The sequence below is a fragment of the Anabrus simplex genome, chromosome 2 (genome assembly GCF_040414725.1).
Source record: "Anabrus simplex isolate iqAnaSimp1 chromosome 2, ASM4041472v1, whole genome shotgun sequence".
In the NCBI taxonomy this organism is placed as follows: Eukaryota; Metazoa; Arthropoda; class Insecta; order Orthoptera; family Tettigoniidae; genus Anabrus; species Anabrus simplex.
Window position 1 is genome coordinate 811,639,523 of NC_090266.1, and position 26,079 is coordinate 811,665,601.

Genomic DNA, 26,079 nt, shown 5'->3' on the forward strand with positions numbered 1-26,079 from the left:
TATTGCGTTAATTTTCTTTCTTAAGCGATACTTAATGGTTAATTATTTAAAATCCTACCCCTGTGATTTAAGTATAAGTCTCTATGCTAGTAAATATAAATTTTGGTTTACAGTTTTATTTAAAACTGTAACAATGGCGCCCAAACATTACATAGAGAAATGGGGACTTAATGGTTAATTATTTAAAATCCTACCCCTGTGATTTAAGTATAAGTCTCTATGCTAGTAAATATAAATTTTGGTTTACAGTTTTATTTAAAACTGTAACAATGGCGCCCAAACGTTACATAAAGAAATGGGGAACCATGGAATGTTTATTGTTTCTATTTGAGTGGCAATTTGCGGGCAAGCCACAAATAGTTTATTTAATATTCATGTGTCCCAAGATAATAACTTTCATCTCCCCAAGTGTTTTGAAGAGGTGGAACATTTACAAATGTTAATAGCATAATTATTACAATAAAAAAGCATGATATTCCATAAAATGAAACATGAATGTTGTTGTTTCGCTTACAATTGCTCTACCGTTTTCCACAAAAATAAGTCCAACTATTCAGATGGCGGTATAGAGACAAACTAATGAAGAAATGTTACCACAGTAACAATATCCATCCAATTGTAAACGAATACTTGTGTACCTAGAAGGTTGTTTATGAAGATTGTCTAACAACCATTGATGTTGTGATGCCTGTACTGGTAAATATTTCTCTTGTGAATTGAGTAACATCTTTTCATTGTTATAGCCTTGATGTATACAGTGAGTCTCTCTCATCGGTTGGCCGGCAGGCGTTCCCAGCTTATCTGCAGTCCGCTGAGTCATCACTGCACTACACTCACTTTATCCGCGCATGACATGAGATAACAAAATTATGAAAATATGAATTAGTAACATAAGAAATAAGAATTAACAAAATCAGTAGTCAAGAATTATGAAAATAACATCGTACCTTATGACAGAAGATGTTGGAAATGCTCTCCTCCGGCATCCACACATTTCTGGCATCGTCTTATTACACTCTGATTCATAAGCGTAAGTTTGTCTTCCGTAAATGAGGCTATTTCTCTCCGGATATATTCTTTCAGTTAGTCCAACGTGTGACGGGTTTCTTCCATAAACTTTATTCTTTTACGCTTCCCATAAATAAAAGTCACAAACAGTTAAATCTCGGGACTGTGACGGCCGTAAGTCCGTACTAAAAACACGGTCTTCAAAAATTTCCTCAATTAAGTATAATGTGCCATTAGCTGAATGCGCGGTGGCAGCGTCTTGCTGAAAATATCCATTTCAACAGTCAGTGTCAGTCAGTTCGTCAAAGAATGGTTTGAGTATATTATACCTGTAGTGCCCTGGAAAATGTTAGGTCGTATAATTCTGTATTCATTCACTGCGCACAATACTCCGATGCGTTCGTCGAGTAGAAGAATTTCGTAGATGTATACGATACGGGTTTTCTGCACTCCAATATATGTTTTTCTGCGTCAAAACATACCCGAGTAATTGGAACCATGCTTCGTTAGAGGAAAAATATTAAGCGTAGACCTATTATTTCATCATGAACGTTTCTCAACATCCAATTACAAAATCGTACACGCATATCATGATCACGGGGATGCGGTTCTATTTGCTACTTGTTTTACGTCGCACCGACACAGATAGGTCTTATGGCGACGTTGGGATAGGAAAGACCTAGGAATGGGAACGAAGCGTCTGTGGCCTTAATTAAGGTACAGCCCCAGCCTTTGCCAGGTGTGAAAATGGGAAACCACGGAAAACCATATTCAGGGCTGCCGACAGTGGAGTTCGAACCCACTATATACCGGATGCAAGCTCACAGCTGCTCGCTCCTAACCGCACGGCCATCTCGCCCGGTAGGATGCAGATCGTGAACTACAGTTACCTTGTATGGTTTCATTTTTAACATTTTCGTACCCCACCATACTGAGCTCTTAGAATCCCTGTGTTCTTGTCCAAGTCGTCTTAGGTTTGTAGGCGTATGTTCTCATCTTTCTGCGATTTCATTTGCTTTTTCCTCGTTAAATACACGTTCCTTAACACTTCGCTTGTTATCAAGTAAAGAAACAGTTGCCTTCAATTTGTTAACGTGTTTCCGCATGGTGTCTCTCTAATAATAATAATAATAATAATAATAATAATAATAATAATAATAATAATAATAATAATAATAATAATTGTACCGGAGGTACACCCGCCCCGCGCATTTAAAATAAACGCCTTTTAGGAGGCCATATATAACAGAAACTCTGAAACTCATTTCTAAAATAGTTTGAATTTTTATCGACAGATGTCGCTACTATCAACTTATGTGCGCCCTCTGGGGTGAGAATGAAAAAATAATATCCAAAGTAATGTTTTGTGTTAAGGTTTCCTAAACTGAATTGTTTATAGTTTGTTTTTGGTGTTCTAAAGTCATCAGCACTTCTGTCTCTTCCCGCCAACTTAATATTTCAGACAATAAGAAATTTCCTACATTTATTAAAGTAACCAGTCAGAGGTTTTTATATTTATTTGATTGTCCAATGAAAATCGGGTGTGTGTCAGGGTTTCGGCCCAGAGAAATCTGGAATATTCCTCTCCGCCATAAAATTTGGGACCGTTCGGGCCATATTGCATTTTCGATCGCTCCAATCAAGAGGTTTAGAGTGTGTTCGTAGAGGATGCAGAGGGAAGGGCTTCCTCGTCCATCTCCGGGAGGTCCACCAGCTCAAGTTAATGGCAGATTTTACTTAAGCATGTAATAGTCTCAGAAAGCTAGTTCGAGGGGAATGTTTCAAAATTCTTCGCTAATGTAAATTTCAAATTTTTAAGTGTAAATTTCAAATAAGTCTGAGGACTCTAGTCTAACTAAGGGAATAAAGAGCGGTACACTCTTGTATTCTCCTTCAGATTGGTATTGAGGGGACTATGTTCTCCTAAAACTTAAACTGACCTGGTAATTGTGTAACTTAAACATTTCCCTTCATCTACTCCCTCCGCAGCATAGGCTTAGCCTCTGTAACTTCGTACCGTAAGATCACATAGCATTTTAATGGTGTTCTGGTGAATTCCAAACGAGTGCAGCGTCGCCATAAGTTCTATCTGTGTCGGTACGACGTAAAGCAAGTAACAAAAAAAAAAGAAGTGCAAGAGTTCACCTCCTAACATTTTGATTTTCGGCCAGTAATTTTAACCTTTTCTTTTTTAACTAAGGCCATGGTAGAATGGGTACTTGTTACCCTGTTAAAGTTCACTATGCTCATGTAATTTCGACTGTTGAACAGATAAGACAGTGCCTACTGTTGGTTTTGTTAAAGTTAGAGTGTGCCTTTAAGAGGCCTAAACCATTCAATTTTAGTAGAATAGTCTCCTAGAGAGTAATTGTGTGGAGCAAAGACGCTCTTTTTCTACTATTATAAATTCTGGCACTCGCTCCCCTTGAGTGTTGGTTGAAGGGCGCAGTAGTGGTCTTGTTCAATTTGTAACTAGGGAGCTTCAAGATGATATTGTTAAATTGTTGTTATCTGATTATTCTAGACTTTTCAAAAATTGCTACTGAAGCACTGATTATTTGTTAATGTCTAACCATGTTTAAAATTTGAAATGATCCAAAAGATATAAGGAAGAAGTATAATCACAAATGTTAAGTTTTAAATGTATCTTCCATTCATGCCCGCACCTCCTTTCACCTCTACGTTCCACAGAATCCCCGGAATAATAATAATAATAATAATAATAATAATAATAATAATAATAATAATAATAATAATAATAATAATAATAATAATAATAGTCGTATGGCTTCAGCTACCGTGTGCAGACTTTTTAATTTAAAGCCATCTGCCTGTCAGTTCGTCAATTCAGACGTTCCGTTTTGCTCTAGGCCCACTAGAATGCAGACAGAGTAAACCGAATCTCTCTTGGGCGTTTGTAGCTGAGATTTAATGAATTTTGTAGGGAAAACACTAAATGTGTCACCAGATATACAGGATGTACCAAAACTCGACGGCAAAGATTTAGGAAATGATTACCCACATAGAGAGAAGAAAGAATGGTTATGACAACATGGGCCCGGAAACGTATACTTACAGATTTATTCAAACTTTTGTACATTTATACCGTACGTCTGTAACGGCAGCTAAAACACTTTGAGCATATGTCAAAGGAAATGTTCAAAGTGACGACCTTCAGCTTCAAACAAGGCTCCGCTCATCTTCGCATGGTGTTACGCGCGCGATCAAAAATGCCTGGTGTAGTGCGTACTGCCTGAGAGGTTGTCACAATGCGCTCACGTAAAGTTGCTTCATTAGGAACAGGAGTCGCATAGACGAGAGACTAAACGTGTCTCTACAGGTAAAAGTCCATGGGGTTCAAGTCAGGAAAGCGTGGTGCTGGCCAAGCAATCGGTCCTCCTCTACCTATCCAGCGCTCAGAAAAATAGGTGTTCAGGTACCTGCGGGCAGCAGACTGAAATATGCGGGAGCACCATCATGCATGAAAAACTTTGTCGACGGGATGCAATGGCATGTCTTCCAAGCAATCAGGCAATGCAGTACGCAAGAAATGCGTGTAGTTCTGTCCAGTAAGCCTATTCGGAAGAACGTAGGGTCCCAACATGAAATCACCAATAATGCTTGCCCAGATATTAATGGCGAACCTCTGTTGATGAGACGATTGGATGATTGCATGAGGACATATAAATTATTACTAAAATTAATTTGTGTCACAATGTTTGAATAAATATGTAAGCATACGTTTCCGGACCCATGTTGTCATAACCTTTTTTATTCTCCCGATGTGTCCGACTCGTTGGCTGAACGGTCAGCGTATTGGCCTTCGGTTCAGAGGGTCCCGGGTTCGATTCCCGGCCGGGTCGGGTATTTTAACCTTAATTGGTTAATTCCAATGACACGGGGGCTGGGTGTATGTGTTGTCTTCATTATCATTTCATTCTCATCATGACGCGCAGGTCGCCTACGGGATTCAAATAGAAAGACCTGCACCTGGCGAGCCGAACCCGTCCTAGGGTATCCCGGCACTAAAAGCCATACGACATTTCATTTTTCTCCCGATGTGAGGAATCCATTCCTAAATTTTATATGCCGGCATCGTACGACATGGGGTACTGAATTGACTTTTTCCGCCCTTCAAATATCCGACTACCTCTGCCGCGTTTGTGCCCACTATCTTGGGACCCGAAGGCCGGCACTTTACCACTGATCCACAAAGGCAGCTTACGGTCGCTCTATGTGGAGGTCGTACACCTGGCAATTGTGTTACAAATCGCCTAACGAATTCCCTGCAAGACTCTGTCTTCATATAATTATCGTATATAAATATAATTTCCTCTACCGTGCACTCATGTGGAGAATTATACACCGAAGTAATACTTCACAACTCGAGAACAGTTGGAGCGACACCTCAACACTTAGTACACGTTCTAAGAACGAACCTGAACTGCGAAGTGCAGGCATTCCAGTGCTGTCGCTGCTCTCTGTAACGGCAAGCGAAGAGTCAACGGAAGGCAGATAAGCTGGGCGCGCCTGCGGGCCAACCATAAGAGAAACTCACTGCACTTAACTCTAAATATATGTACTATACATTAAAACATCAGAATTTCGTATATAAGAATTTTAAAGTAGGTAAGATCGCCAACTTCTTTCAACTTAATTATTTCCCAAAAGAGGTGTTCTGTATTGACACGAGTTATACGATAGACAAATGGTCACATTACCAATCACTCAGACGTATATATAGTAATATTATAAGGTCGGGGTTTAATCGATACGTATGTCACTCAATTCACAGTACATTCTCAGTTATAACCATTTTATAAAAAATAGTTATGTACTCATATAACAGTGGCAGTAGTGATGTACTTATCTCTCTTGTTCTATTATTCTACTAATGCTGAATTCCTGAGCCCAAGTTGGCGAGTTCAGTCCCGCCTCATTCCGTTCATATTTAAAGGTTTGCAAATCCACCAGCGTCGTGTTGGTAGATTTATCGGCATGTAAAAGAACTCTTTCGATACAAAATTTCGGTACCTTGGCGTCTCCGAAATCGGGAAAGTTATAAATACGTGGCACGTAAAATAATAATAATAATAATAATAATAATAATAATAATAATAATAACTGTGGATGGTTTTCCGTGGTTTCCCATTTTCATACCAGGCAAATGCTGGGGCTGTTCCTTAATTAAGGCCACGGCCTCCTCCTTCCCATTCCTAGGCCTTTCCTGTCCCATCGTCGCCATAAGACCTATCTGTGTCGGCGCGACGTAAAACAAATAGCAGAATCAACCTACATTATCCTCACAGGATACCAACCCTTTGTGGAAAAGTAACCATACTGAGCGCGGTCTAGCCGTGTGTCTCAGTCCTAGGGCTAGTGTGCATCTCGAGCACGCAATCCCGTTGTGGCGCTCGCGTACTGAGGTAGTGAGCCTGTCGAACCCCAATTTGGTGACGGCGTCTTGAGTTACACCCATGTTCATAAAAACGAGAACACCTTGAAAGACTATAGATAGGGAGATTTTATTCACAGGACATGTGCATTAACATGTTTTGAAGAAATGATTAACATTTGAACCACGTAGGCTTTCTGGTTTAAGGTCCACATCGATATCTTGGTGCACCACCATCGACTATTAAAATGTGCTTGTGGCTCTCGTTGTCGCTATATACCGAAGGCAATGGATCAGTGTGACTTGAGCAGACGTGCCGTATGCTTCGCAGGCGTATGTGAGAACCGTACCGTCGATTGAGTGAGTTTGAAAGAGGGCACATTGTTGGCACGAGAGAATGTAATGAATCCGTATAGGAAATTGCTGCTCGTGTGGGACGAGGTGTGTCGGCAGTGCAACGGGTGTGTACAGAATGGTTCACAGAAGGCCGTAGAACACGACGAAGTGGGTCTGGTCCACCATCCAGATCACCCGCCGAGAGGATCTACAAATCATCCGAATGGTATTGCAGGAGAGATCTGCGTCCTCCTCGGCTCTGGCGCAACAGTGAAACAGTGTAACACGTCGTACACTATCAGCAGTGACAGTCCATCACAGTTTATTATGGTCAGGGTTACCGGCATGTCGTCTACCTGTGACTAATGTGCATAAACATGCTACACTGCAATGGTGTATGAAACGACGTCACTTTGGACACGAATGGCGGCAGATAGTGTTTTTTTTTGCTAGGGGCTTTACGTCGCACCGACACAGGTAGGTCTTATGGCGACGATGGGATAGGAAAGGCCTAGGAGTTGGAAGGAAGCGGCCGTGGCCTTAATTAAGGTACAGCCCCAGCATTTGCCTGGTGTGAAAATGGGAAACCACGGAAAACCATTTTCAGGGCTGCCGATAGTGGGATTCGAACCTACTATCTCCCGGATGCAAGCTCACAGCCGCGCGCCTCTACGCGCACGGCCAACTCGCCCGTTAGATAGTGTTTTAGGACGAATCGAGCTTCTGTTTGTTTGAAAATAAAGGCCGTATTTTGGTTCGCCGCAGGCAAAGGGAGAGGCATCATATTGACTGCATTTGCAAAAGACATACGGCGCCATCTGAAAGCCTTACTGTGTGGGGTGCTATTGGGTACAATCACAAATCACAGTTGGTGCGTGTCTAGGGCACTGTGATCAGTTTCACCTACGTGAATGACATCCTGTAACCCGTAGCCATACCCTTTCTGCACGACACCCCAGACGCCATATTTCAGCAGGACAATGCGCTACCACATATTCCTGCACGAACACGGGTCACTCGCATAAATTAAATTTTCGAGTTTTGTGATTTTATTAACAATACTTCAGCAGTTTACCTGCAACAATCTAAGAAACCTACCAGATACAGTATCACTGCCTCTCGCAATATCCTGTTGGTGGCCACATTGTCGCAGTAGCTGCGTCGAATCTGCTCCCATCGTGGATCGTCATTCGGCTGCCCATTCTGCGCTGTCATCTGTTTGGGTGGTAAAGGGTTCGAGCCCCACTGTCGGCAGCCCTGAAGATGGTTTCACGTGGTTCCCAATTTTGCTCCAGGGGCTGTACATTCATTAAGGCCACGGCCGCTTCCTTCCCATTCCAAGGCCTTTTCTATCCCATCGTCGCCTTAAGACCTGTCTGTGCGGTGCGACGGAAAACTAATTATTGTAAAAAAGTAGTTAAAGGAGTATTTAGTTACCACATGTCAAAATAATTATTTTTTGTTTTCTACGCATGAACTAATGAAGTGAAACCATCTTCAGGGCTGCCGACAATGGGGCTCGAACCCACTATCTACCAGATGCAAGCTCGCAGCTGCGTGCCCCTAACCGCAAGGCCATCTCGCCCGGTCCTTTAACTACTACCTGCATTCATTCAATTACTGTACGCCAAAATAAACGCTTGTTTAGGAATACGGCGTACACAATGAACGACAAACGAACTGTACGATTGTACTGAGTAAACATAATATAGTCAGCCAGATACATTGCTGTGGCTTTGCTTGCGCCTGGATCCGCATATCGCCATCTTGTCTTTACAGCACAAACTGTTAGAAGTGAACTGTTCTCGACTTCGCTTGGTTGACCAGAGTTCAGACCCCCACTCCTCGATTTGGAGCAATAGCGCTCTCTCTCTCTCTCTCTTTCCCCACGCCTGTCTTGCTCTCTCCCCCTGTCTCCCCCTTCCTCACTTGCTGCGTAGCGCTCCAAATCCGAGCCGAATTGAGCCGAGTTGAGCCGAGCTTAGCCGAGTAGCCTAGAGACGAAACGTTGGTCCGAGCCGTGCCGAGCGGGAGCGATGCACAGTGCACGGAGCTCTTACGCGTCAATTTGCACGCGTAAGATTTTGGGCGTTTGAGAGGCCCTGCTCTAGAACGTCAGCTGAATTCATGTCTGCTATATCAAAGAACAATATGTTAACTACCTGGCACAGAAAGCTCACGGTAACGCGTTTAGTGCAGCTGATCACCAGCGCTGCACATTTCCATCTATACAGAGTGCATCAGAAATACAGTGACAAAAAAATTCAGGGATGCTCTTCGTGTTTTCTTAAGAACAATTGTGCAATCGGATCGGCGGAAAACATATTTATTTTCAAGAAAATGAGGTTAATATGTTACGTCCGGGGGTGCGATTGAAATTGACGAAGTTGCTGCATTTACTATGCCAGAGAGCCAGCCGTTGCCTGATGCTGTGCGTCAGAGGAGGGAGGGGAAGTGGGATGTGGGAGATAGAGGTAATATTTGGTGCGAATACACACGTTTCTCTTTCGTTTAGCATAGTCGCAGCCCAGCCTCAGTAAGCAGTGTACAGTTTTTCTGCAGAAATTGACTACTATGCGAACCCCGCTGAAAGAGAAGATGAATAACTGCCAAGAATACAGGCAGCTTTCCAGGTCGTTCGCGACACACTACACATCCTGAACAGAGTTCAAAGGTCATTACCACACCGTTGTGAACTGTGCATCGAACTAGGAGGGGGGCATATTAAACATCTACTGTAATCAAACTATTGGGCGTATTGTTCCCTTCGGTACCGAGCTCGGTAGCTGCAGTCGCTTAAGTGCGGCCAGTGTCCAGTATTCGGGAGATAGTAGGTTCGAACCCCACTGTCGGCAGCCCTGAAGATGGTTTTCCGTAGTTTCCCATTTTCACACCAGGCAAATCCTGGGGCTGTACCTTAATTAAGGCCACGGCCGCTTCCTTCCCACTCCCAGCCCTTCCCTGTCCCATCGTCGCCATAAGACTTTTCTGTGTCGGTGCGACGTAAAACAACTAGCAAAAAAAAAGTTCCCTTCTGTCAGTATTTCATTCCATTCATGGTGTTGTGAGTGAAGGAATAGAGAGTGGGGCGGCGATAGCGTTGCATCTTTGAACACGTTAAATATTAAAGAACGTTACTGAGACGAACAGATGAGAGGAGAAACCACATGCTGCATTCCTTGACTGACAAGTGTGTCATAATTACATTGTGTTTTGTACTGTGTGTGTGCAGTTACGGTTGTTTAACAGACGAACTGTGGATATTGCCTGTAAGAGACTAGTACAATCCTGTGCGAGTCGAACGAGGAAACTTGTGCATACGCGTGGAGCTTCATCTCTGCACACATCATACACCCCACTTCCCCTACCTCCCATTCTCATCACTGAGCGCCTTGTGCTTTGGCTCAGCAAATACGGTGAGTTCGTCAATGTGAATCGCGCACCCGGATGTAACAATGTAACATCATTTCCTCGAAAAGAAAAATTATCTCTGCCAATCCCATTGTTCTTAACATAACCGATGAGGTACGGTAAGGGTGTATTCTGCCCGAAGGCAGGTCCGAACCCCTGAGCCGGAGTTTACGTACGGTAGGGTGGCCAGTTCCTTTACCAACAGTCCGTGCCAACCCATCCAAATCTTGACCACACCCAATGTTGCTTAACTTCGGAGATATCACGGGATCCGGTGTTTCAACACGACTACAGCCGTTGTCCTACACTAAAAGCATCCCTGATTATTTGTCGGTTTAATTCTGATACATCGTGTATTGTAATGCGTGCAATCTTATTAGACATTTCGGTGTCGATTTCAGGACCTTACAGCTCGAAATGACAGCTAAATATTTGTACATCACGTTCTTATGGTCCCCTCATCTTTTTTTTGGTAAATTTCATTGTCCTTTTCGATATGAACTTAACGATAGTTCCCTTGTAAGAACGAATGCACAATACATAGTACAGAGTTCTACTCCATCCAGAAATACAACATTAAAGTAGATATTTGGAGTTTATTAGTGGGGGAATATATTGAAAACCGGTATACTTGAGAAACGATAATTACTGAGTGACGTTACATGTGTGGATAACCCGAGTAGTATGAAAACAGTACTTTGTTATATGGGTGGAGTTACGTGGCTCTTTCACAATAAAATCCATCGAATATGAGCGCATATTGATGTTCGCTGCTTACTTAATCCTCTAGTCGTTTTTACCAAGGCATTCGCTTCCCATTCACTTCTAGATCAATTTAGAGTATAAAGGCAGTTGCATTGAATGCTCCATTCGTGTTGTCGTGTCGTCCATTTCTCTCCCCTACGCTTTCGGCTCGCTCCAGGTATACCCAGTATATGAACGCAGTCGAATTAATACTCATTCTTGATCGCTGAATTTGATGTTGGATATGGCGGAGTGCTATTTACAATATCTTAAAATATATATCTCAGCTCTTTGCAAAACATATCTGTGGTATAATTTATATTCAATAGGTCGATAGTCTTACTATTTGCTCTGTTTAAAGGCTTTTACTGAGCAACTGCCTTTTCTTTATGAGAGGTGTATTACTAAGGTTAATGACGAAGAGACCTGAGATGGCAGTTCTTCCACAGACTTGATTGACGTTTTGTCTCGTCTTTCTCAATGTTCTATGAGAAGAAAAACCGTTTCGTTCAAAAACTTACGCAAAAGTATTATGTGCGTGAAAAGAAAAGGACGGCTTTAAAGACTTGTGTTGTTGAGTGTTTTTGCTAAGGTGGATATCTTCTTTCAAGTAGCATCGCAGTTTTCTTTCTCTCCCACTTTCTTATCTACGTCGTTTAATTTCTCCCTGTCTGAGAGCCAGAGGTTTAAGAAGCCGAGGTAAGCAATTTAATTTCGTATCATCGTGAGTGACTCTCAGTAACTAATGTATACTTCGATTGCATTCCCCATGCTCCCTACAGAAAATGCTGTGAAAGAAGCTCATCACAATTCCTTGTACTTCGTCATCATCGCCCCAGCCATTTACAAATTGCCCGGTTCCATGGCTAACTAGTTAGAATGCTGGCGTTTGGTCCAAAAGATCCCACGTTCGATTCCCGGATGGGTCGGGCATTTTAGCCTTTTTGTTATTTTTCTCTCGCTCGGGGGCTGGATTTTTTCACCATTCCGAACATAAGAATTCGTCGCAGGCGGGGCCCCACTCTCTTATGGATCGACTCGATAAACTTGCACCAGGCATTTCCGGATGCCGCACGCCATCAAACCGGAAAAGGCGTACGAAAAAGAATACAGTGATGCCGGCATTTGAACGACAGGTAGTCCTACTGCTATCAGTGAGCGTTAAATTTAGGCTAACTGTAAGCTATAAGCCGTGAGTAAATGCTTGAACGTTCATGGATTTCATCACTCTACAGCAGTGTTCGTCAGCCACGCTACGAGTTTTTCATCAAATTTTGCAATACTGGTTTCAGTTCATTCCATATTTCTTTATATTTATTCACACTGTTATGCATGACAAGCTATCCTTCAATGGCCACAAGTTCAATGCACCATTCATTAATAGCCATTGCTTACTTTCACATGTTCTATTATGCACGAGAAATATTGTTTGACCAAGGGATATTTCCAGTCCACAAATGAATTCGGAAACGTGTTGATCGTCTGCTCTAACTAATAATGAATTTAATTGACGCCGGGTTGCGGACATTTTTCCGTAATAGAATTCCGTAACGTGCCAGAAGTTATTAATTTTACGACACATTGAATCTTTTGACTGCTTCAAAAACACTGAGAGGGGCATAATAAGAGAGAGATATCGTCAGTAATTCTCATCTAAGTGACAGTGTTTCGAATACCGCTAAATACCCGTGTGATATTTTGAAAGGAATATCAATATCAGTATGATTCAGATTCTATGTAAGTCAGAAGGTTCCATTTCTATGATTGCGACATTAGCAGTCACGTAATACTGTTTCTTCTTTCGTGTGCTCTGGAGAACCCCAGGATACGGAAAGTTTGTCTAGGTTCTTCTCATAAACAATAAATTCACTGACACGAGGACAGAATATTTGAGCAACTTCCTGACGGATTTGGAATAGAACCCTACCAACGTGGCCTCAGAAAGGCAGTGCTCTACAATCTAAGGTACTCGGCTGGGAAGAATGGGAAGGAGTGTATACAGTTAAGCCCTCTAAAATGCCAACAACTTCAGCAAGGATTGAACTCGCCATACTGTCTACAGGATTCCAACGGTTAATCGGCTGTTTCACTGACGTTGACGGTAATAAATAGCTTAGATTTCCTTATAGACCAAATGTTTCTAGTATTGGATATTAACAATTTTTACTAAAAGATGTGTGGAGTACTACGCGCTGCTTTTATCAAACTGGAATAGAATTCAAGCATTTACATCAACATTAACTTAATCGCAGGCTTAACACTGTGAATGAATGAAAGAAGCTTCATTTACATTCCTTTTGAATTTTAAAGAAGATTGCGAACATGTACTGCACTGGTCTGTCACATCAGACGAATACATTTCAGATATGTTTTCATTTTTTCCCCTTCCGTGTCAGGAAATGGACTTCAGGGTGGAAATCACGCGAGATAAACTGAAGAACGGGCTCCTTTAGAATTCAGCAATCGATTGTATGGTGAGGACGAACGACGGTGTAGCAATTTGCGTGATGTACCGTTCGTGTTGCTAATTATGTTGACGTGTCCAGCTCCATGGCTAAATGGTTAGTTTGCTGGCCTTTGCTCACAGGGGTCCCGGTTTCGATCCCCGGCACGGTCGGGAATTTTAACCTTCATTGCTGAATTCAAAATCAAATCAAATCAAAATCTCTTTATTTGCAAATGAGGTGTCTACCTCGGTGGCAAATGGTACACCAAAATACATTATTGTCAAGCACTAAATTTTAAATTAACAGGAGACGAAGAAAATTTTCCTAGAATACAATATTATACAATTTACGCTAATAATTTTTTTCTATTAAACACACACATCATCCTTAATAAATTTATATTATTTACAAAATTCTACATTATAATATCTTACAAACATAGTCAACTCATATACAGTACGGTATGTGAAATTACTTCTAATAATACTATACAACTGGTATAAGATTAAAATTAACACTGAATTTATTTACATATTTATATTTTACCCATTTTGGAATCTAAGTAGCATAACGACCTGCTGCGTCTTAACCAGAGCCCCTTTTGCCACCACTTTTCAGAGTTCCTGAAGGGCCTTCACAGCTACCGTAGCGGTCCCAGGGCCCTCGAAGTCCCCACTGTACTTCACCCCTACAGGCAGTCCCCTACTTGGGCTGTCCAAACTCCTTAGCCCAGGGGATGGAATTAATTTAATCACACACATTTATTATTTACAATATCCTGCACTGGTCGAATGCCCTATAACATTTAATTTATTATCTCTGTTGTTGTTTATTCTCTTCTTGAATATCTGTACAGATTTTGGAAAAGGATCAAACACTACCCCTGGTAAACTGTTCCACTCCTTCACGCCCTTCCCAATGAAAGAAAATTTACCCCAATCGCTTCTGCTAAAATTCCTTCTAATTTTGTACTCGTGGTCAGTTCTACCAATATAATTATTTTCCAACCGAAGCCTCTCACGGATATCTCCCCATGCTTCTTCTCCTGTATAGGCTCTATATAATCCTGTAAGTCTAGTTTTCTCCCTTCTCTTACTTAAAGTTTCCCACCCAAGTTCCTTTAACATTTCTGATACACTACTCTTTCTCCTGAAATCCCCTGTTACAAACCTTGCTGCTTTCCTCTGCACACCATCCAGTTCTTTTATTAGGTATTCTTGGTGAGGATCCCAAACACTGTTTGCATATTCCAATAATGGACGAACCATACTTAAGTAACTTTTTTCTTTTAATTCTTTGTTGCATCCTTTAAGTAGTCTCATTATGACATGTAACGATCTGTATGCTTTCCCAACAATGTCATCAACATGACCCTTCCAGTGCAAATTACTTTCAAATCTCACACCTAAGTATTTGCACTTGCCATCTTTTGGGATAACTACCTCATCCAAAGTATATTCAAATTCAGTTTTAAAGCTCCTGTTTGTAAATGTTGTAACAGTTGATTTGCCTCCATTAATCTTCATATTATTTTCTTCAACCCATTCTTGGATACTGTCAAGGTCCCTTTGTAATTCTGAACAATCCTCAATGTTATTTATTTCCCTATAAACAATTATGTCATCTGCATACAATCTTATTTTCGATGTTATATTGTTCCCTAAATCATTTGCGTATATTAAGAAAAGTAACGGACCGATTATACTACCCTGTGCAATTCCCTTCCAGACTTCCTCTTCCTGTGATATATTATTTCCTACTTTGACTTTCTGAACCCTTGAATTTAGAAATGTTCTTATCCAACGTATAACCCTTACATCCAATCCTATTCCCTCCAATTTCTTTAATAATATTCCATGTTCCACTCTATCAAAGGCTTTGGAAAGATCTATGGCTATGCAATCTAACTGGCCTCCTGAATCTAACTGATCTGATATGTCCTGCTGAAATCCCACCAGTTGTGCCTCGCAAGAAAATTTCTTTCTAAATCCATACTGGCTCCTCATGAACCAATTTTTGTCATCACATATCCCTCTGATGTACTTTGCTATTAAACTCTCCAGTATTTTACAAACTATACTGGTCAGGCTGATTGGTCTGTAGTTCTCTGGTTTCCTTTTATCACCCTTTCCTTTATAAATTGGTATTATTATAGATTCCTTCCATTCCTTTGGTATCACACTATTATTTATGACATAGTCAAAAAGAAATTTTAAATAAGGCACTATATACCACCCCATTGTCTTTAATACCTCCCCAGTAATTTGATCACTTCCTGCTGCTTTTCCTTGCTGAAGCAGTTGGATTTCTCTGAAAATATCTTCATTTGTGAATGAGAAGCTTCTTGTTTCCCTCTGTGTCTCTCCCTCTCTATCTTCTGTTACGGTTTCCAAGTCCTGACAATTTTCTACTGTATCTCGGAATTCCCTACTAAAGAGGTTTGCTTTCTCAGTATCTGTTAAATAGTGTTCACCCCCTTCTCCCACCATTGTAGGAATTTGGATTCCTTTTCCTTTTTGATTCCTAATATATGAATACAGCTTTTTCCATTTCCCTTTGTGGTCATTACCCTCTTGAAGAATGCCATTCATATAATTCTCTTTTGCTTCCTTTTTCACTCTATTCAGTTCCCTCATTAGCTGTTTGCTACTTTCTCTACTCTCCCGACCTTCTTTGATTTTCCTGTTTACTATTCTACATTTTCTTTTTAATTTTCTTATTTCCCTTGTGTAATAAACAGGGTCTGAGGTCATTTTACCCTTCTTAACAGGTACAAATCTCTTCTCTCCTTCCCAAGTGATTCCTTTAAATTTAGCCCAAAGTGTATCCACATTATTCCCTTCACTTATCCAACAACTGAATTGTGATTTACGGTAAGTCCCAAATTCATCAACTTTAGTTTTTCTGTATAATTTCTTGTCTTTTGTGACCCTCTTATTAAGCATTTTTGGTACAAGTCCTACATCCATTATTACAGCCTTATGGTCACCTATTCCTTCAATTACCTCAGTTTTATCAACAATTTCCCATGGTTTAACCAAGAATACATCTAGCAAGTTATTGAGACGAGTTGGTTCTTGTACTACTTGTGTAAATCCTCCCTCCCAAATTAACTTATTTGCCAGTTTCTGTTCATAGGCTTCACTTGCAGCTCCATTCCATTCAACTTCAGGCAAGTTTAGATCTCCCCCAATTATTACCGTATCATTATTGTTTTTATGAGTATAATCTATTATTTCTCAAATATTTCCATGTCTCTTTCCTCTCTTCCAGGCCTATATGTTCCTATAATTCCCACCTCCTTCATATTATCAAAAACTAATTTTATCCCTAATATTTCATCCCTTTCAACAGTAAACCATTCATGCGAACAATAAGTTTCCATCACCAGAATAAATACCCCTCCTCCCTTTTTATCTCCTCGGTCTCTACGATAGACTGTATACCCTTCTGGAAATACTTCTGTATTACCCACCCCTTCTCTCAACCACGATTCCACTCCTATCACCACATCCGTCTCATAAGATTCCATCAATGTAACGAATTTTAATTGTTTATTTACTACACTCTGACAGTTTACCAAGAGCAATCTCAGACCTCCTTCCTCCCTAAAACTTGACTGTTGCAATTGGGTAACGTTTGACTCATGAGTTGAGAACTTCCCTGGAACCCAGATCCTTGTACATAGATCTTGATTTAAGGGTCTGGGTTTTCTGGCAAGTTTCCCTGTATGTGCCAGTTTAGTGGTATGGGTTTTCTTAAGTACAGATTAGTTTGCAAATCTCTGTTGATAATTGTAGCAATTTGTCTACAGAGAGTTGCTTTTCCATTACCAATTTCCCTGGCACGGGGTCTGGGTGTATGTGTTGTCTTCATCATAATTTAATCCTTATCACGACGCGCAGGTCGCCTACGGAAGTCAAATAGAAAGATCTGCACCTGGCGAGCCGAACCCGTCCTGGGATATCACGGCACTAAAAGCCATACTACATTTCATTTGACGTGATGTCTCCTGAACACACTGCGTGACATAACGTTCAGAACTTCCTAAAGAGACCCATCAGGCCGTTTTATTAATTTAGCCTGACCAAATTATTCAGATGCTAAAGCGCTGGCGTTCGTAATGCAAGATGACAGGTTCGAATCCGGCTGTTGGGTGGTATTTGAAAGTGCTGAAATACGCCAGCCTCGTGTCGATAGATTTCCTTTTTCCATGTGGGAGAGAGTTTCATGAAGCTCAGCGTCTCCAAAAATTGTATACCTAGTTAGGGCGTAAAACAATTCTTCTTCTTCTTCTTCTTCTTCTGCTTCTCTTCTTTTTCTTATTATTATTATTATTATACAGCTCCATCGCTAACTGGTTAGTGTGCTGGCCTTTGGTTCAGGGATTCCCAGGTTAGATTTTCGGACGGTTCGAGGACTTTATCTCTCATTGGTTTTAATTTCTCAGGGTTGAGGACTCTCTCTCTCTCTCTCTCTCTGTTTGTGTGTGTTTGTGTGTATGTATGTATGTATGTGTGTATGTCATCTTCAGCATTAGATCTGATCGTAGGTAAGACCCCATCCTCACAAACACTGGCGGCAATTCAAAAGACCTGTGCCAAGCCTCTCCGGAGGCCATGCGCTATGAGTTAGAGGTACTATTTTAACCATATACCAGCCGTCCTGCCATCCTTGAATCTCTGGCTGTACCGGGAATCGAACCAGGGCCACCGATGATAACAGCGCTAACCATGAGTCTTAGGAGGCTGGCAATTATAGAAAGAACACCGAACAAATGTTTAAGTCAAACTCAATCGAGGTGCTCATAGTGAGCTGACATGAAGGACAGACTGTATTACCTCACTTAAGGGACGGACACGTAGCTATCTGGTGGAAGACAACAAATTTGTCCCTTCCCCTGTCCTGTAAGGTTCGGTCGTTAATTTGTGTTAGTGAGGCATGTGATTCACTTCACGCGCTCAGTGATTGTGCTTATAAAATTCATCGTAACAATTGTCCATTATGTTCGGTTATCAACGAGTATTTATTGTCAACATACATCTTTTAGATAATAAAGTGTATGGTAGGTGTGTACTGAAGTATTGCAAACGATTTTTGGAAAGTTTTATAGTGTTAAAACCGCATGCCCATACGCTCGTACTTTGAAAAGTGGCACGGGACTGATTTCATAAGTATGCACAATTATAAAAACAGAGTCTTAGCTGACGAAAAACTTGAAGATATGTGAGCCAAACTTTAGGCTGGCCGTCGTAAATAGTTCATCCGTTTAGCACAGGTGTGTGGTGTATCATCCATTTCAGTACTGAGAGGGCTTACAATTCTGATCCCCCTCCCTTACAAGGTTTCCGTAGTGCACAAGTTAAATCCTGCAGATACTGCCGTCGTGTTAATTTCCGACAGTGGGTGCTAAAATTCGTACATGATGGAGATTTAGATCCGTCGCTTTTCACCTTGTGTAACGAAGTTTGGCTTCACCTAAGTGGGTACGTCAATTCTCAGAACACTTGGCACTGGGCCACTGAAAATCCCCACACGATGCACGAGGTACCCTTTCATAACACTTAAGTGGGTGTTTGATGTGCGGTACATGCACGAAGGATAATTAGATTATTTTATGTATCACTGACCTCCGAACGATAATTTGACACTGTTTACCATCCCTTCTTTAATATGTTGACTCAGAAAGGCAGAGACCACGCCAGCTTTCAGCAAGACGATGCTATGGCCCACACTACAGGCAACTGTAAGGCTGCACTTAGAAATGTTTTCGGTGACCGGATAATTAGTTTAGGATTGTGGCCTGCTCGTTCTCCAGACTTTTGTTCGCAGTGAAATTTGAAACAGAAAGCCATCGGAAAAATAGGCGTACAGCTGAAGCCCTGGAAAGCGAAATTAAAAGTGATGAGTGAAATACCAGAAAGAGAAGTACGAAGCAAGTCCAGGAATTTCCTTCGAAGAAGGAAAATCGTAATCATTTTCATCAGCTGTTGTGACATTAAGATAGGTAAAGGAAAACCATTACCTGCTTTTCATTTCCTTCCTATTTTTGTTGATAATGAGGCTGTTTCCTAATTCCTAATGAATAATATTTACGACACCAGAAACTGCTCGTAATGGCCAAAACAAATAGAAAATTAGTCACTTACGCAAATCGTCCCGTTTTTAAGATTGAGATTAATATTGGAAATCCTAGTTCTTCAATCCTGTATTATTTTTCTGTGGAGCTCTTTAGTTCCGTTACGTAATAATAATAATAATAATAATAATAATAATAATAATAATAATAATAATAATGTCCGACTCGTTGGCTGTACGGTCAGCGTACTGGCCTTCGGTTCAGAGGGTCCCGGGTTCGATTCCCGGCCGGGTCGGGGATTTTAACCTTAATTGGTTAGTTCCAATGGCACGGGGCTGGGTGTATGTGTTGTCTTCATCATCATTTCATCCTCATCACGACGCGCAGGTCGCCTACGGGAGTCAAATAGAAAGACCTGTACCTGGCGAGCCGAACCCGTCCTGGGATATCCCTGCACTAAAAGCCATACGACATTTCATTTTTCATAATAATAATAATAATAATAATAATAATAATAATAATAATAATAATAATAATAATGTAACGGAAGGTGGGGGCTCGAATTCTACCGTCGGCAGCCTTGAAGATGGTTTTCCATGTTTGCACCAGGGAAATGCTGGGGCTGTACCTTAATTAAGGACACGACCACCACCTTCTCCATCCTTATCTCGCCGAAAACATTCGATCTGTTAGTGTGACGTTAAACCACTTGCAAGAAATATATAACAAATAATTTAACGTTCCACTAAATTCTGTAAAGATTTCAAACACGTCGAGGTTTCGGCATTTTGTCCCTTCAAGCTTTACTTGGTGATAAATCTACCAACAAAAAGCTGTCGTATTTGAATACTATCCAACACTAATGTACTGGGCTGGAATGGCCAGTGCCCTACTGTCCGAGAAACTCAGCCCCGCCATTGACGTACAGTATGTACCGAGGTTAGATGATTTGAAACATTTCACCGACTTGAGACACATAGTGTGCTCGTACTGATAACTTCTTCGATTCGATATTTTAATCATTAGTATACAGACACATTACCTTTCAGCAAGTAGAATTTCGTTTCCACTACCCCTTCTGATGCTTTACATTTTTGTATCAGCGAGTATAACTACGAATGTACTGGAGTAAAAAAATAGCTAAATTTGGTTCAAAAGAATAATATTTGACGGGGACAGAATTATTGTGCAATGTTTTTTTTTAGAAATCGTAATCTAACACCATTACGTCAGATATTGGTATGTGTGCAAACTACTACTGATTGGAGTAATGTGTGGCTCGGAAAGCAGCACAGCTACTTGAGAGCCTTTCACAGATCGTGTTTCCTATCAGCATTACGCCTAGATTACAGTTCTTTCATTGCTCTTGTGAATTACAATTTAATGATAACAGGGGAATGAAGGAAAAATAATGAGCTTAGAAAATGCAGCTATCTCCGCTTCAAGTTAGGAATCTGCAAAAAACTCTATTTACTCATCGAGTTCGAAGAACTAAATATCTCTGTTGTAGCTGTGAAAAACTGCTTACCAGTTCTTTTTCGCATGCACTAGGCCTACATCAAATACGCATTTTCTGCTTCGTTTGTTCTTTAGTGCGACCTGTATCTACTTAGTGTTGCCTTCTCACTGCTGCTCGTCCTGACGTCACAGCTGATGTAATTGCTCCAGGTTCAACCACAATCTTCCATCCCCCTCCCTTCCTTTACGCCTCAATTAATATAATACGACAAGCTCACCTTTCTTCAGTCCGTGTTCATCACTGGTTGTTCGAGGACGAGGAGTGTCGGACCATAAGCTTGGAGCTGGTTTTCCCTGATTTTATGACTGTCTACTCTGAGGTAAGAGAATGAGAGAGGAACTTGGGCCTCTTAATAGGGTAACTCCCTCTCTATGGCCAAGGATATTTAAAAAGGTGATTTAATAATACTATTATTGGCATTACGTCCCACTAACTACTTTTCCTGTTTTCATTGACGCCGATGTGCTGTTATTTCGTCCCGCAGGAGTTCTTTTACGTGCCAATAAATCTACCGACACGAGGCTGACGTATTTGACCACCTTAAGATGCATGGAAGGTTCGGTGGTAGCGGCCGTGGCCTTTAGTAGGAACTCTTCCAACATTCATCCTAATGCAGAAGAATGGAAAACCACTGAGAGTCATTCTCAGGACAGCCGGCGGTGGGGTCAGACCCTCCGCTTCCGTATGCAGAGCTGCAAGTCAAACCAAAGCAAGCCACTGTTAACCTGAAGCTTACTCTATTTGGGATCTTATTTTTTATTTGTTTTTATTCCTCTCCTGATAGGGAGGCGGTCCACTCAGAGGGTAACGCCCACTCTCTGGCCAGGAGATTCTGGTAGATTGAGAAGAAGTGAAGGATTAAGGAGTGGGGTGAGAGGATGTGTATAGAAAGAGGTGAAGTTGTGTTTTAGGTCTCTTGACTAGCTGATTTATTAATTTTCAGCAGTTGTTAACTTGTGATGAATGTGCATGGATGAAGTGATGACAGTGACAGGGAGTATTTTCTAATATTTTAAAAACATTTTATTTTTATTTCTTATTATGTATATGAAGAGTTGATGATGAAAATGTAGATGGGGCTTGGATAGAGAGAGGTATAGAGATTTGAATAATAAGAATGGGGCGGGGGGATGAGGGGTTTAGGGGTGTGGACTTATGTTTCCTGTGGTTTGAATGAGAAAAGTGTGTTTAATCTAGAATGTGATGTTTGTTAGGGAAGATTAAATGACTGATTGGCGGAAGCTTGTAAGTGGGCAAGAACCAGTGAGCGATGGAAAAGGTGAATTTTGTATAGCGCTATAGTAATGAATCGTATCACAACTTCAACGATTGGACGCAGAAACATTGAGCGGGAGGGGGGAATTAGGGGCATCGATGGTACGCAATGGTGCCACGACTCAGGTTGATTATTGTGTGGGTTGGTATGTGCTTTGCATTGCCTTGAATAAGTTGTATGAGAATCCTCACAGGTGTCTCAGCGGCGAGGCTGAGCTATACAAGAGCATCTAGCGATGGGGTGGTGGTGTGTACAACGGCCACACACTGGATGTTCTGCTTTGCGCTGGGTGGTGGAGCATCTGTTGTAGGTTAAGCGGTGCTTGCAACGGATTGGCTGCAGTGGGAGAGGTTTGGATGGATCCACCTTGGCTGGTGGCTGTGGATCGTTACTCTACTCGCGAGTACCCGATCAATGTCCTCGAGAGTTGGGAAAGGATTCTCACCGAGCCTAGCGCTGTTCTAAATATGAAAAGCTTTCCAGAGGGGGATACACTCCGCATTAAGTTTACGTAAGACCACGTAACCAGGGATGTCTGGTTCCACACACCACCCCCACCCACACCCGGATCATGCAACTAACACAATTATGGCGTCGTGGTGGTGGTGCTAGTGAGGTCTCGTACGAGGGGTGAGATAAGGGCTGAAGTGGTGATATAGAGCCTATCTGGACTGAGCTAATGGAATGCGTAACTTTCTCTTCTGCATCCTTACCGTTGGCTTTAGAATGAACTCACCTTATCTGTACTACTACTTCTACTAAAACCAAACCAAACCCCATGGCACTACAGCCCTTGAAGGGCCTTGGCCTACCAAGCGACCGCTGCTCAAACCGAAGGTCTGCAGATTACGAGGTGTCGTGTGGTCAGCACGACGAATCCTCTCGGCCGTTATCCTTGGCTTTCCAGACCTGGGCCGCATCTCACCGTCAGATAGCTCCTCAATTCTGATCACGTAGGCTGAGTGGACCTCGAACCAGCCCTCAGGTCCAGGTAAAAATCCCTGACCTGGCTGGAATCGAACCCGGGGCCTCCGGGTAAGTGGAAGGCACGCTACCCCTACACCACGGGGCCAGCTACTACTTCTACTACAACTACTAAATGTTTTCATTCCTCTGCTGAAGGGGGAGTAGGGCCACTTAGACGGCGACGCCGTCACTCAGGCATGAAGATTTGAAATGAAAGAGATTTGAGGAGTTAGAGAGCGAGAGAGAGAGAGAGAGAGAGAGAGAGAGAGAGAGAGAGAGAGAGAGAGATAGCGAGCAAGAGAGAGCAAGAGGGAGCGAGAGAGAGAGAGAGAGAGAGAGAGAGAGAGAGTTGGTGGCCATGCCCAAAATTAGGTGGAATTATCCCGACCTTCCCCTTAGTGCACGAGAATGGAAAACCACGCGAAACCATTCTCAGGACAGACGACGATGGGGCCAGTCGCTCTCTGTCTCCCGAATGCAGATGTGTAGAACCACGGTACAGCCATGGCCACCGTCCTCCACTCGGTTGGTCGGTCGGAGTGCATAGCTGTCGGACCGTGGACCTACCTTGGTCACTTGTAGCTTGTAGGCCTACTCGGCAACCGCCGGTCTGCATCCCCTCTACTCATCCATCTCGTGGTCCCCCAGACGTCATTTCGCGCCCGTCATTCACTCATGGGAGGGTAAAGAATTTTGTGCCTTGTATCAAGAAAGCCATCGGACTTCGGTCGTAGCAGCATGGCAAACTGTATTTGTGGTCAGCATTCTGGCGAACTTAATCATTTCCAACAAATGTACTATGCGAGATTATCCCGTTCAAGTCCTCTATTAAAACTGCCTCTAAAGATTTCTTTGCGTCCGAATCTTATGAAGCTTAAACAATTGGCTGAGTTTTAGGTGGCAATTGGTAGTGAACATTGTGTATCTATTAGCTCCCACATGGTCTCAAACGATTATATTGTAACTCTATTGTTACGCTTATGTGTATGATATCACTCTTACGTACCTCGTTCTCCTCTTGCACAGACCATACTGTCGACCTCTTTCTTTGTCTTTAGGCTCCAGCATTACTGAATGAAGACTTACCAATGTACTTTCCTCTTGCAATTATGTGACGACATAATTATATTGTCGACAGGAAAGATTTTTATTGGTCTTCTAAGCATTTGTATTGTATCCCTCACCCCTTTACGTTAGGGAGAGTTATTTCACACGATTTTGAAACTTAATGAAAGTTATTTTGTAAAATTTCGCCTGAAGCAATTAACCGAAGGAACAATTGTAGGTTTGTCAATTATTACACTGTTGAACTTTATCTCTGTGAAGTCATATGAAATTTAAAGGAACTATTTACCCTACGTTATAAGGACTGTTGTAATTGCTCAAATTCGTTCTAATTTGGTATGAGATGTTACTAAAACCCATATATTCTCTGCTTGCAAAATTTGCATAGCCCTTTATTGTTGACAATACAATATTTGTTGAGTAAATTGAGTTTATTGGAATCTCTCTACTCACCTCCCTGTTTTCCTCTACTATTTCTGCATTCTACGGTATTCTGTTGTCTGTATGCAAGTCCATGGCAAAACTTCGGGTATTTCAGCTTAGTGCTGAGAGTGCAAAACATATCACTGCGCGTTAGGGTATTCCAAACTGTTTTATACACTTTTGAAAATAATGTTTGTAACGCCTCAGTGAAAAGCAGAATTCTTCTTACTTGGTAACAATGTTCGTTACACAGTTTTGAATTTCGGCACCATCAGTTGACATTGACTCTTAGCGAAATGATGTCGTCGAAAGGGAAGTTTGTTATAGTTCTTATAAGCTTTTATATTGTACCCTCACCCCTTTATGTTATGTAGACTACACGTAGCCCAAGGTGCGTTCTGGGGATTGCTATTAAGGATATACTTAGGGGGGACGTGGACGAAATACATGTGCAAATATAATCATTCACCAAATCCATAATTTGTAATGTACATAACTGAAATTTAGTACAGAGGTTAAGAATGGTTAAATGCATCTCCTCAATATTTTTCATAACTTAAGAAAAATTAAATTGAAGCGTTTAGCAATTTAAAATTTGATGACCCCGTGATCAACAAAGGTACGATTTTCTCATACACTTTTCAACAAATTGTCAGGAAAATTGTACAGCATAACCTCAATATGTATAGAAACAACTCCACAGAAGCATTTCTAAACACAATGAAATTAAGTTAATTTTATGTTTAATTATTTGTAAACTGAAAAAATATTCATAAGAATTCTATATTTTTCTTGTATATTTCGGCGTACAGAAATGATATTAAAATTTGGCCCTGTGTTTGTTTGTAATACACACAGCAATGGGGATGCCAAAAATCATGGCTCTATCTTTTCCAGTTTCTGAGAAAGGTGTACATTAATAACGGAAAAGGTGATTTTGAAAAAATGCACTTTAAAGTTGATCTTACTTTTCCTTTAAATTCTGTTTATTGAAAGGCTCCAGAACTGTACTGAGTATCCTCCTTTCCTTCAAGACTTCTCTTTTGGTTTCTTGTTTTCTGACTTCTTTGCTTTACCAGGTCTTCAACTGACCTTTTAGCTGCAGAGAGGCGCTGTAAATCTATTTTTCTCAAGGTGTCTTGAGTAAAAATTCCTACCTTAAAGCCCATTCTCTCTAATACCTTCATCCTCACTAAATTCCCGCCATTAAATACAAGAATTGTATCATACGTTGTAATTTTGACAACTGTAGCAGATGAAAATGTGTTTTAGGGCATCGTTTCCTTACGAGTCAATTTAGAGATTCATTTGGATTTGGGTTTTGCCAAGAACACACTTTTTGAGAAATTCAGGATTGGCCAGAAACCTGTAAGTGGGTTTGACAATATCCAGGATACATTTTGGTAGCCT